The sequence below is a fragment of the Taeniopygia guttata genome, chromosome 2 (genome assembly GCF_048771995.1).
Source record: "Taeniopygia guttata chromosome 2, bTaeGut7.mat, whole genome shotgun sequence".
In the NCBI taxonomy this organism is placed as follows: Eukaryota; Metazoa; Chordata; class Aves; order Passeriformes; family Estrildidae; genus Taeniopygia; species Taeniopygia guttata.
The window spans coordinates 6352933-6363318 of record NC_133026.1 but is presented as its reverse complement, the minus strand read 5'-3'; positions in this window follow the sequence as shown (position 1 = coordinate 6363318).

Genomic DNA, 10386 nt, shown 5'->3' with positions numbered 1-10386 from the left:
CTCTGGAAGAGGTTGCCCAGAGAAGTTGTGGAGGCTCTTTCCCTGGAGATATTCAAAGGCTCTTTGGACACAGTCCTAAATAATGTGTGCCAGAGGACCCTGCTTGAGCAGGAGGGCTGGACCAGATGAACCTTCAGCGATTCCTTCCAACCTCACCCATTCTGTGATTCTATGATACTCAGGACCATTGACAGATTTTCTGGCTCCCATGCTTCATCTAGTTTGGATGTAATTTTCTTTTCTTTACACATTTTCTTCAATCTTGTATTGAAGCCAAAGGAAAATCAACTCGGGTGAGAACACATTGAAATTTTTACTACCCATGTCCAGGAGTAAATCTGCTATAGTTAAGAAGATCTGAACCAGATAATATCTGTGGAATGTGATCAGCATCATTAACATTGCAAATGGTGATTTTTCAGGGGTGTTTAAATTTTAAATAATCTGGTTTATTGCAGAGGTTAAATTCAGTTAAATCAACTTTCAATGGTTGAGGCTCCTGTAGCTTGGTGTCCTTTTTTTCTTCCAGTCAGCAGAGGAGGTGAAATAACATCCCACACAATTTGAGCTGTTCCCCCATTTACTGGTGGCTGTGACAGAAACAAAACACACATGGAAAAGAGTGGAAAATGACAGAAATAAAACAAATATTAATTTTCCATGGAGCAATGGGAGCACTGAAGAAAGAGCAAGTGGTGTACCAGGTTTTCCATGGGCAGCTGACCATCTTTACATGATTCAGAATGAGACAGTTTGTAATCAAGTCAAGCTGTCCTGGTTCAAGCATGCAAACATATGGAGGAATGTACCAGTGTATTCAGTCAAATTGCCCGTGAAGTAAACATGAAATCGTACAGAAATTGTTAATGTAAATTCCTGCTTTGAATATGATGATCTCTAGTGGATTGCAGTAAATCCACATGTCCTGTAGGCATTTGCACCTGCACTCACACAGTCCAAAAAGCACTGAATGCTGCCTCTCAGCCAGAATGCTTTCATGTGCTCCTGCTAGGGAGTTTGGGATGGTGAAGGATCAGTCCCTGCTATTCCATGGAAAAAAAATGCAATTTTAAAAATATTTGGTTAACTCATTGTAGCAGTTCTGTTATGCTGCCACTCAGTTTGTTTAGCCTGATATAAACTAAGCTCTTGTCTCATGTAAGTATTTGCTGGTGGCCATCAGTGCTGCTCATCATCTGCGATGGGGTAAGCAAGCAGAGCAACTCCTTCCCTGCAAGACACCACAGCGGGCAAGGTTCATGGTCAGCACAGGCTTGTTCATGTTTTGGGAGAGATGCTTTTAAGCTTTGACATTGCTGCCCTGGGATCATGGTGGTGAGGAGCGAGGAGGTGGGTGAATGATCCTGACTCATAGATGGGCAAAACTCTGTGGTTTCAGCTGACCTTACCCTTTTTTTTTTTCTTTTTTTTTTTTTTTTTGTGCTGTTAGAAACCAAGAGCTTAGAGAGGAATAGCAAAAAACTGTTCGTGTGGCAGACCTCTTCCTTGCATGCTTTGCTGAAGGTGGCCACCACTAAAACCAGTCCCTTACATGCACATGAACCAGCGCTACAGAAGCCAAAAGGCACCTGCACACAAAAACACACCGAACACTATGAGCCTCCTTAAGTTCTGCAGGGCAGGCTGTACAGGAATTCTGCTCTTAAATCAAGTTTTCAGGAAGACAAAGCACAGTGTGGCCCACTCCACACACAGAGCTGACCTGCTAAACTCTGAGTGCAACAGCTGCTCCAGCAATGTAAGTGGGAATCAAAACTGCTGAGATTTGCAATACTTTGTGTGGTTGTCTTTGGTTTTCTTGGCTGGTAATGCAAGAAGAAAACAATAACACTTGAGTCATATGAACCAATAATAATAATAGTAATAACAATAATAATAATAATAGGATTTCAAAGGTTTTATTTTGTGTGAGTCTTGCTGTTATTGACTTGCCCTTCAAAATGATTCTTCTGAAAATAATAGAGCCTCTTTTTTTTTTCACTGAGGGTTGGGGCCAGATTAATTTGTCATCTCCCTTCTAAAAAGAGAGGAAAAAACCCAGGCAAGCGCAATTTTGACTTCAGGAATTTATCATTTGTGTTCAGGTCTCTCTATAGAGTTGACAATTAGCCTTTCAAAGGTTTGAGACTTCTCTTCTTAGAACTTATTAATAAATGATATTTAATAGTCAGCTTCCTTGACAATTAAACACCGCACACCCCATCAGAACCAGGGGCTTCCACAACACTGGAAATACTTCTGTTTATATTGAATAATTCTTCTTTTCAGCTGCATTAGACAATACAGGTTTGGAAACACACAAAAAAAATTTCTGGTAGGAATCCAAAATTTCTGTAACAACCCCCCAGGCCTGGGATTTGTCTAATAGCTTGCTGTTAAAGGGTTCTTTGGCTGGAAAGAAGTACCAGACAGAGTTTCCCTTGTTCTAGTTCTTTGTTTATTTTTTTTTCCTTTTTCTTTTAATTTGGTATTTGACTCCTCAGCACAAACCTGCCATCAAGATGATGGAAGCTCCAGGGGAGGACAGAGGTTACCAGCTTCTCAAAGCTTGCACTGATTTATTGCAGGAGTTTTTCCTTCCCCAACCTCCCAAGTAAGACAGAATAACAATAGTATGAATAATAATAACAACAATAATAAAAACATTCTAATCAGTGATTTTTCCATTAAGGTTCAAATCACCTCTTGAAAGACCCAAAACTGTGTCAGGGGTTGTCACTCCCAGCCCTTTGGTGTTCTTGCTGGGCGCAGCAGCGATGGGGACGCTCCGATTTCCCGGCAGCACAGGGTGATTACCCAGCACTGAGGGCACTCAGTGCAATTAGTGGGAATTAGGACAGGCCCAGAGCTGTGCCTTGGCTCCTGCAGCCTGTCCCAGAGGGACACCGGCTGCTTTAGGAGCCTGGTGCAGAACTGGCTCATCAAGCAAGCCAGAGAGTTCAATCACATTTATTTAGCATGACTGCACCAATTTACCGCAGCTGAATAGCTGGCCCACAGCGTGCACATGTTCCTAGGTGGTTAAAAGTCACTCTTCATATTTCCCTTCCCGTTCAAGTGCTCCAAGGCTGCATATTTCAGTAGTGCCTCTGGAAAGTAGCTATTGTTTTTATCTTTTCAGTGGTTTAATTGTGAAATTCATGCTTGGAGAAGGGGTGGAGGAAAGTCCCAGAACAGCCGACCGAGGTAAATAGCATTTCCTCTGTCCTAATTCTTTTCTTCTGTCACTTCTGTGTCTTTGCAACTCCCTGAGAATCCATCTCCATGCCTTAAACATCAGACATTTGCTGATACCCTTGTAGAGCGCTGATTAGAAGAAAACAGTATGTCAAATTTAAGGCTGGAAGTGAGTCAAGACCATTTGTCTAATCAGCTTCTCTTTTTCTTCACCAACACAAAAGTCAGAGTAGAAAGCACCTTCCTCATTAACAAAGAGTAATGGACACCAAAGCAAATTTAGAGTGGGGAGAGGAAAAGTATATTCCCTGAGTTAATAACCTTAGCTAATGCAACTGATTTAACTTAATTGAAGTCAGTTGTAGAACTGGGCCCTGAATCTTTTCCTCATTGCACGGCTCAGCCTAACAGGGAGCCCAAGGGTTAACAGCACAACTGCTGGTCTCCTTAGTATATATCTCTATGACCATAAGTAATGCATATTTTGAGCAATTGCATCCACAATGAACAGATCTGTGAGAAGAGATGGATCACTCACAGAGTAGAACAGGAAGAGCCCTCAGCTGCCTTCCAAAAGCAAGGGATGGTTATTTCCTAGGTCCTAGCGCCTTTCCCAGTGTATCCCAAGGCTCAAACACTTAATCAACATGATTATTATCACACAAATGCTGCCAGAGAGTCTGATTTGCACAGTTACTTCTTTGCTAAATGAATAACCTTTCCAAAACCCCGGGATGCTGGAGCCTCTGTCATAATTCTTCTGCATTTTGGATGTCTTTTCTGCCTGCTTGGGGTTTGGTGCTTGTGTAAAGAGGTGTAACAAGAAAAGTTACTCACAGGAGAATGTAAGATAAAGCAGGCAGTTCAGCCTGATTGAACCAAGGCCTTATCCTCCTGGGGCTGAAGCCTGGCCATGGTGTGAGCAGATGCAGCAGCTCCTATTGCTATTTCAGGGGGAACTGATCTGCTCAGAACAGGGGAGGGCTTTTATTCCGGGTGAGCAGATGTTTTGCTGAAGTGGTGTGAGCAGCAGGGAGCTGCGCTGGGTCTGTGCATTTCCTTTGTCCTTGGATCTCAGTGGGTGCATTGCTGCTGCCTTGTGACAGCTTCCTTTGTTGGCATGATCAAGGGCAAATTCCGTGTGAGCCCACCCTGCCTCAGACCCCCAGAAGGTCCCTACTGATGTGACAACAGCCCAGGCTGAGATTTATGGGGGTATCTCAGACATAGCTTCCCAAAGCGCCCCTTTGGGCACAACTAACAACCCATGGGTGACTTGGCTGAGCCTCCTGGCCTTGGTTTCCTAGCACAGGCTCTCCTTGACCCTCTTTGGAGGTGCAGTGGGGGACCCCAGCTGCCCTACAGCTCCAGAACCAGGGCTGAGCCCTAGGGCACACTGCTGCCTTTTGCTCACCCTTTCCCAGAGCTCCACCTCTGTGGCTAGGGCTTCACAAGCCATGTGTAAGTGCCTGCGACTTTTCTCTGTGCCAATTTATTCTAGAATGCCACCAGAACGTAGCACCAAGCCTTCTAAGGAACCCAGGGCCCTCTCTCTCTCCCTTTGCAGCCTTAGTTCTTGGCTTCTTCTCTGAGTCACAAAATGTCCCTTTCCCTGCAGCCAACTCACTGCTCTTTCTCCCGTTTCTTCTCCATTTCTCTCTCTCTTAAATAGTTGGCAGGAGGCCCTTTCTTTCCTAACTTCCAGTCATTTTTGCCAGGTGACCCCGTGAGTAATCTCCCCCAACAAATAAGTGAAGGCCTGGTTAAATGACCACTTCTGGCAGGAAAAATATTCCTCTTTTGAACCCCCTCATTATTCCCTCCAGTGGGTCTCTCAGGCAAACAACACAAAACCCGGATCACCCGCATCCCCAGACCAGACACAGCTCTGTGGCACACGCACGTGGTTCTTATTTCCCCCCAGAGAATGGCTCTGGGAAGGAGTTAACCTCTTGAGGCCAGGAAAAAGGCAGCAGAAGATGTAATAGCCTCAGTGATTCACACACAATATTCCATGAAGTGGCACGGCAATTGCCTTTATTTTCCAGAGTCACGCACAACCATTTTTTTTTTTTTTTTTTGGTCAAGTTTAACCCAACAGGCATTTTAAATGTCACAGTTTATACCCTCGATGAATTTCATTTGTGAGTGTTGTTGCTAAGACAGACCATATTGTGGCATCAATGTTTAATCAGGCCATTCCCTCAAACTCAACAGGGAGTTCTGCCTGAGATCTGGTGGTATAAATCATGAAGTTCTGCTGTTAGCAATTTTTATTACTCACTTTATGCCTCTTTGTGAAAATGAAGGGAAGATAAAAGGAGAGGGAGAGAGTTTAACTGAAAAATGAAATATTATAACCTTTCTGATGAAATCTGTCTACTCTACATCCGTGAAAGTGCAGCATCAGCCCCCCTTGGAATTCAGTTTGTTTTTCCTCTCAGAGCTTAGATGCCTGAGTTTGGTACTCCTGACACTTGCTCAGCGAGGAGCTGGATGCTTGAGCCCAAAGTCTGGTGCTGGGCCATGTGTGGGCTGGGGTATCAGCAGATTGCTCCTTCACCATCATCTTTTTCATCATGTCATGCCAGTATCTGCTCCATTTTCCAGGACAAAGAACACTCCCCGAATCTCCCAGCCCCACCTAACCCTTTGTTCTGGACGTGGTTCAAGTCTGCTCAGACTGTATCAGTGCATTGTTTTCGTGGGCAGCTGGAAAACCTCAGGAATGAATGGAAACAGACGGTTACAGACCAGCTAAATTGCAATCTCTCCTCTCAGCAAGAGAGGACTCCAGTTAGGGTGCCTTTCCAAAACAAGAGTGGGATGATCACTACTGGGAACTCTGGGGGGAGATAAAAAGGAGAGCAGACACAAAGAAAGATTTATTCACCAGGAGATATATGGGCTATTACTGAGGAGTGAGGTGACATCCTGACACTTGATTTGTAATGCTGGCATCAGTGCATGGCCTAAGGTTTCCTTTATGCCCCCCCTCAATACACCATCAGTCACTATCTGTGTTTTGCTCTTGGACTGTGCCATTGATTTCCATAGGATTTTGCCAGGCACTGGCACTGTGGGCCCAGTGATGCTGCTGCTGTCCCAGTTCTATTCAGCCCAAGAGGAACATGAGAGACAGACTGCACTGGTGAGCCCAAACTCACAGAAACACACGTGGAGGTTGTAACAGCACAGCTTCCCTGAGCAAACTTATGTTAGATCAGACAGAAGTAAAATCCAGTCCTAAGGGTGAGTGTTTGAGAAGGAAAAGCCACGTATCCTGTGAGGTGAGAAATGCACAAAAGAACATGAAGTGCCAAAAAAGAATAGGTGCATCATGAGAAAATTTTCTCTACTAATCCAACTTGAGATATTACAGCTCAGCAGTTCAAGATTTGGAGGTGCTTGTAAACCTCATGGTGGGCTGAATGTTCACCCTGGTGTCCTTCTCTTTACCAAGGACCACTCTCATATTTGGTGGAGAAAATTAAGAACAGCATTGGCTGTAAACATGCTCTGGCAGAGGCATAGAGCAAGGCAGAAGCTTTGACATCCCTTGGAATGTCAAATGTCAAAGGGTAGGAATCCCTTTACTACCACCACCAACTACAGCCATCAATACTTTCCCGGCCTTTCTCAGACACCTGGAAGAGCTGTGCACTTCTTGTGGCAGCTGTGTCAGAAACAGGGGCAGTCTGGCCCTGAAAGTCTCTTACAAAGCTCAGTCAAGGCTGTAGAAGATTATTCTGTGGTCAGTGGGTTTGGTATCAGTTGTTCCTATAACTTTCTCAGCAACAATGAGGTGTAAGAGATCGTGACTGCTCCCCCCTTACCCAAGGTTTGGCTCTGCTAATAATGAGGCAGACAAACAACTGAGAAATCTTCCAGAGGCCAGATGTGAATGCAATTGTTAAAATACTGCCTGGGTCACTGGCTGCAGCTTCAGCATTTTTGGAAATTTGTTTTTGTACCAATGTCAAAGGCACTGGGGCTCTCTGCTTGCATCAGTACAAATCTGGATTAATGCAGTTAAAGCCAGCAGAGTTGTATCCGTGCAAAAGCAGTTAAAATGGGCTCAGAATCAGACTCAGAAAGTTACCCTTGTGTCACTTAGTAAGATATATTTCTTTTGGCTTCCACTTAGATTTGGTCCTTAAGGAGCCTGTCATAAGAGATATATGGTCTGGGCAAGAGGCCAACTTACCGTCTGGAAGAAACAGCAGGGCTCCCATCAAAGTAGTAAACAGGGTAAAATGAGCTTTTGACTATTATTTTGTAATTTTGTAAATATTTGTGATTTCAAATTATTGAGTAAAGTTTCCACTATGCTGTGACATGATGGAAGGGCCTTGTCATCTACAGACTGTGTGGGGAGAAACCTATTTACAGTGATCTTTGAAACAGCTGCCGTGACATCTTACACTTCCTGGCATGTCACAGCTCAAAAATTTCTAGGAAATTGCAGCTGCTTTCTTAGCCAGGGAGATAAGATGCCTTTGCAGCAGCAGTGCTTTTAAGCCATTGCTTCATCACAGCAGAAAGTTAATGCAACCCTCTCTCTGTCTACTCCAAGTTCACAGCTAAATTCCCATTGCTACCAGGGCCTGACATTGGAGTCAGCTAAGAGCCCATTTGTGCAGCATTACTGTCACCTAACCATTCATTAGGTCATTGGATGCCAGCTGGTTCTCCAGATCCCAGCCTTTCAGACTCCTGGCATTGATTAGGGGCACCCAGGTGAAGCAGCAGTGGTCAGGGATGTACATGGGTTTTGCAGAGGGGTGTTCTTGTTAGGAAACTCGTAAAACCGGTATTTTCGGAAATAAATGTTTTGGAAATACAGTTTCAGATCTGGTTAAAAACCAAAAGAATGTTACATATAATTACAGGAGACTCTAGTGTAAATGACAGTTTCCAAGCATCTTTTGTCCTGTAGGGGAATTTGGTAAATGTTTATACCCAAACTATATTTCTGAGCACCCTGGGGCATTTTAAGCTGCATTTTAAGAGGGAGGGAAAGAACTGTATTGGCTATAAAAGAGGCCAGTTGCAGAGGGGTCAGAAGGAGCTGCAATGCTGAGTTCAGCTGTGCATCTTGGGTCTGCAGTCTGAAAGTCTGCAGTTTGCTCTTCCATCCTCACTTCAGAGTAAGGCTGCATCTGCTCCATGGTGATAATTGAACTCATGTCAACTTAATTTGCCTTCACCAATGTCAACTTCTGCAGCAAAGTGAAACCACTTAGATGTTCATAATATTTTGGATTAAATCAAACCAGTAGAAGCTACATTTAAATCTATTTAAGGTTAAATTTTATTTACATTGTACCAGCGTAAATGGATTGATTTTTAAATCAAATTTAACTTTAGCAGGGATATTTTCTTAGAGTAGCTTGCTCAGTGAAGGAGCTTGTCTCTGCAGACACCATGTAACATGCTTTTGTTCGTAGTTTTCATTGACTAAAATGATGTGCTTGAATCAAAAAACCAACCAAGGCTGGATGTCCATGCAGGATGTGCCACGATGAATATTTCAGGCCCCTGACAGTAATTTTAAGAGGGTTAGTTGGCTTTTGCAATTTTCCAAAGTGAAGGAAGAGGTAATACTTAATTATCAGCAATTTTGAAAGTGATTGAGGTTGACAGCCTGAAGCAGAGCAATAGATGAAAAAGACCCTGGCAGCTGGAAAGGCCCTTCTTTAGAGAAGGAGGAGGGGCTGGGATGATGGAAGGGGTTAATTCTCTAAGAAAGAGAATTTGCATTGCTGCACACTTTATCCTTTTGTTTTTGGTCCAGCTCTCTGTGCTGACTTCTTTGGGGTGTTATTGGCTCTGCTTCTTTGATTGAACAAAGAACCTTTGTTGTCCATCAAAGACCATTGCAGCCCATCCAGATACCCAAGGGCCCAGGAGGGGGAGGTGGACATGGAGGAGCCGCCCGTGTTCCTTCCTCCACAAACAACAGCAATAAAATTATTGGATGCATTTGCAGCATTACTGAAATATTTTCAAGGGAAATGTTCTTCAGCATTTATATCAGTGCAGATAGTGATGTAAATACTGCTAAGGCCTGGGAGCCTACGCTGTGTTTCTGAAGGTCTGGCAAGTGAGTCTAAGCACAGATAATTTGGGATGATGCTGTTCACAGAAGATTTTGCACCTGATCATTACTGTCTTCTGTATGTGGAAACTAAAGTGTCTTCCTGTACTGTGTTGTTGCTGAATCAGAGATGTGAGAACAGATTGTCCCTTTGGTGGAATGAAGGTATGATTTGAAGATAAAAGTCTCAATTTGTTCTACTTAATTGTGGAGAATTTGGAACCTTTATAATCCATAGTGAAGGGCACAGGCATCCCTCTCCCCTTCCAAAATACAGTGTAGCTGATCTAAACTTTGCATCCTTCCTTTGCTTCTGATAACTGCCTAAAGACTCTAAACTTGGCTCCAAACTTAGCAACAGTCACTGGATCCTGCAAATCGTGTATCGTGAATCCAGCCATAAACATCCAGAAGCTTTCTTAAGGTTTTTTCACTGCCTGGATGTTCTAGGAGTAGCTCATGCATCTGTGTAAGTACGTGTCTGTCTGAATGAAGGAGGATTAACTGCAGGATTTTGGTCCTGAGGAGCAAAATCAAGCAGCAGGTAACTTTCTTTTACTTCCTTCATTGTCCTACAGTTAAAAACCCACCACAAGAACACAAATACAAGAAAGAAAACTCAACCTAAAATTCAGGCAGATAAAAACAACTGAAAAAAGATTTTAAAAAGCCCTCAAGAAAATGAATAAATATTCATTAAAATATTCAAAAGATCAGATGTTTTCATTAGTCACCACAGGAGGGAAATATTAATTTGAAATAATAATATAAAACCTTGAAAATACTTTAAAAAGAGCAAGGGGAGGAACAGCACACCCTCTGCTCCCATGGCTGAGCTGTGGCCAAGGGTTTCCCCTCTAGCTCAGCCTCCCCTTGAGATTTAAACTGTGTGGGTTTAAAATGCGCAGACCTACTTCAAACTTAACAAAGTATCCCTTCCCTCTGAGTTTTTCCTTTTATTCACACCACAGAAACACAGGAAAATAAAAAGGAGTGCTAATCTATCCTACAGTTTCCCAAGCAAGGACTCTGGGCAGAGGTTTGTGAGTGGATTTGACAGATGTAGGAGCAGATGGTGAGGGACACTC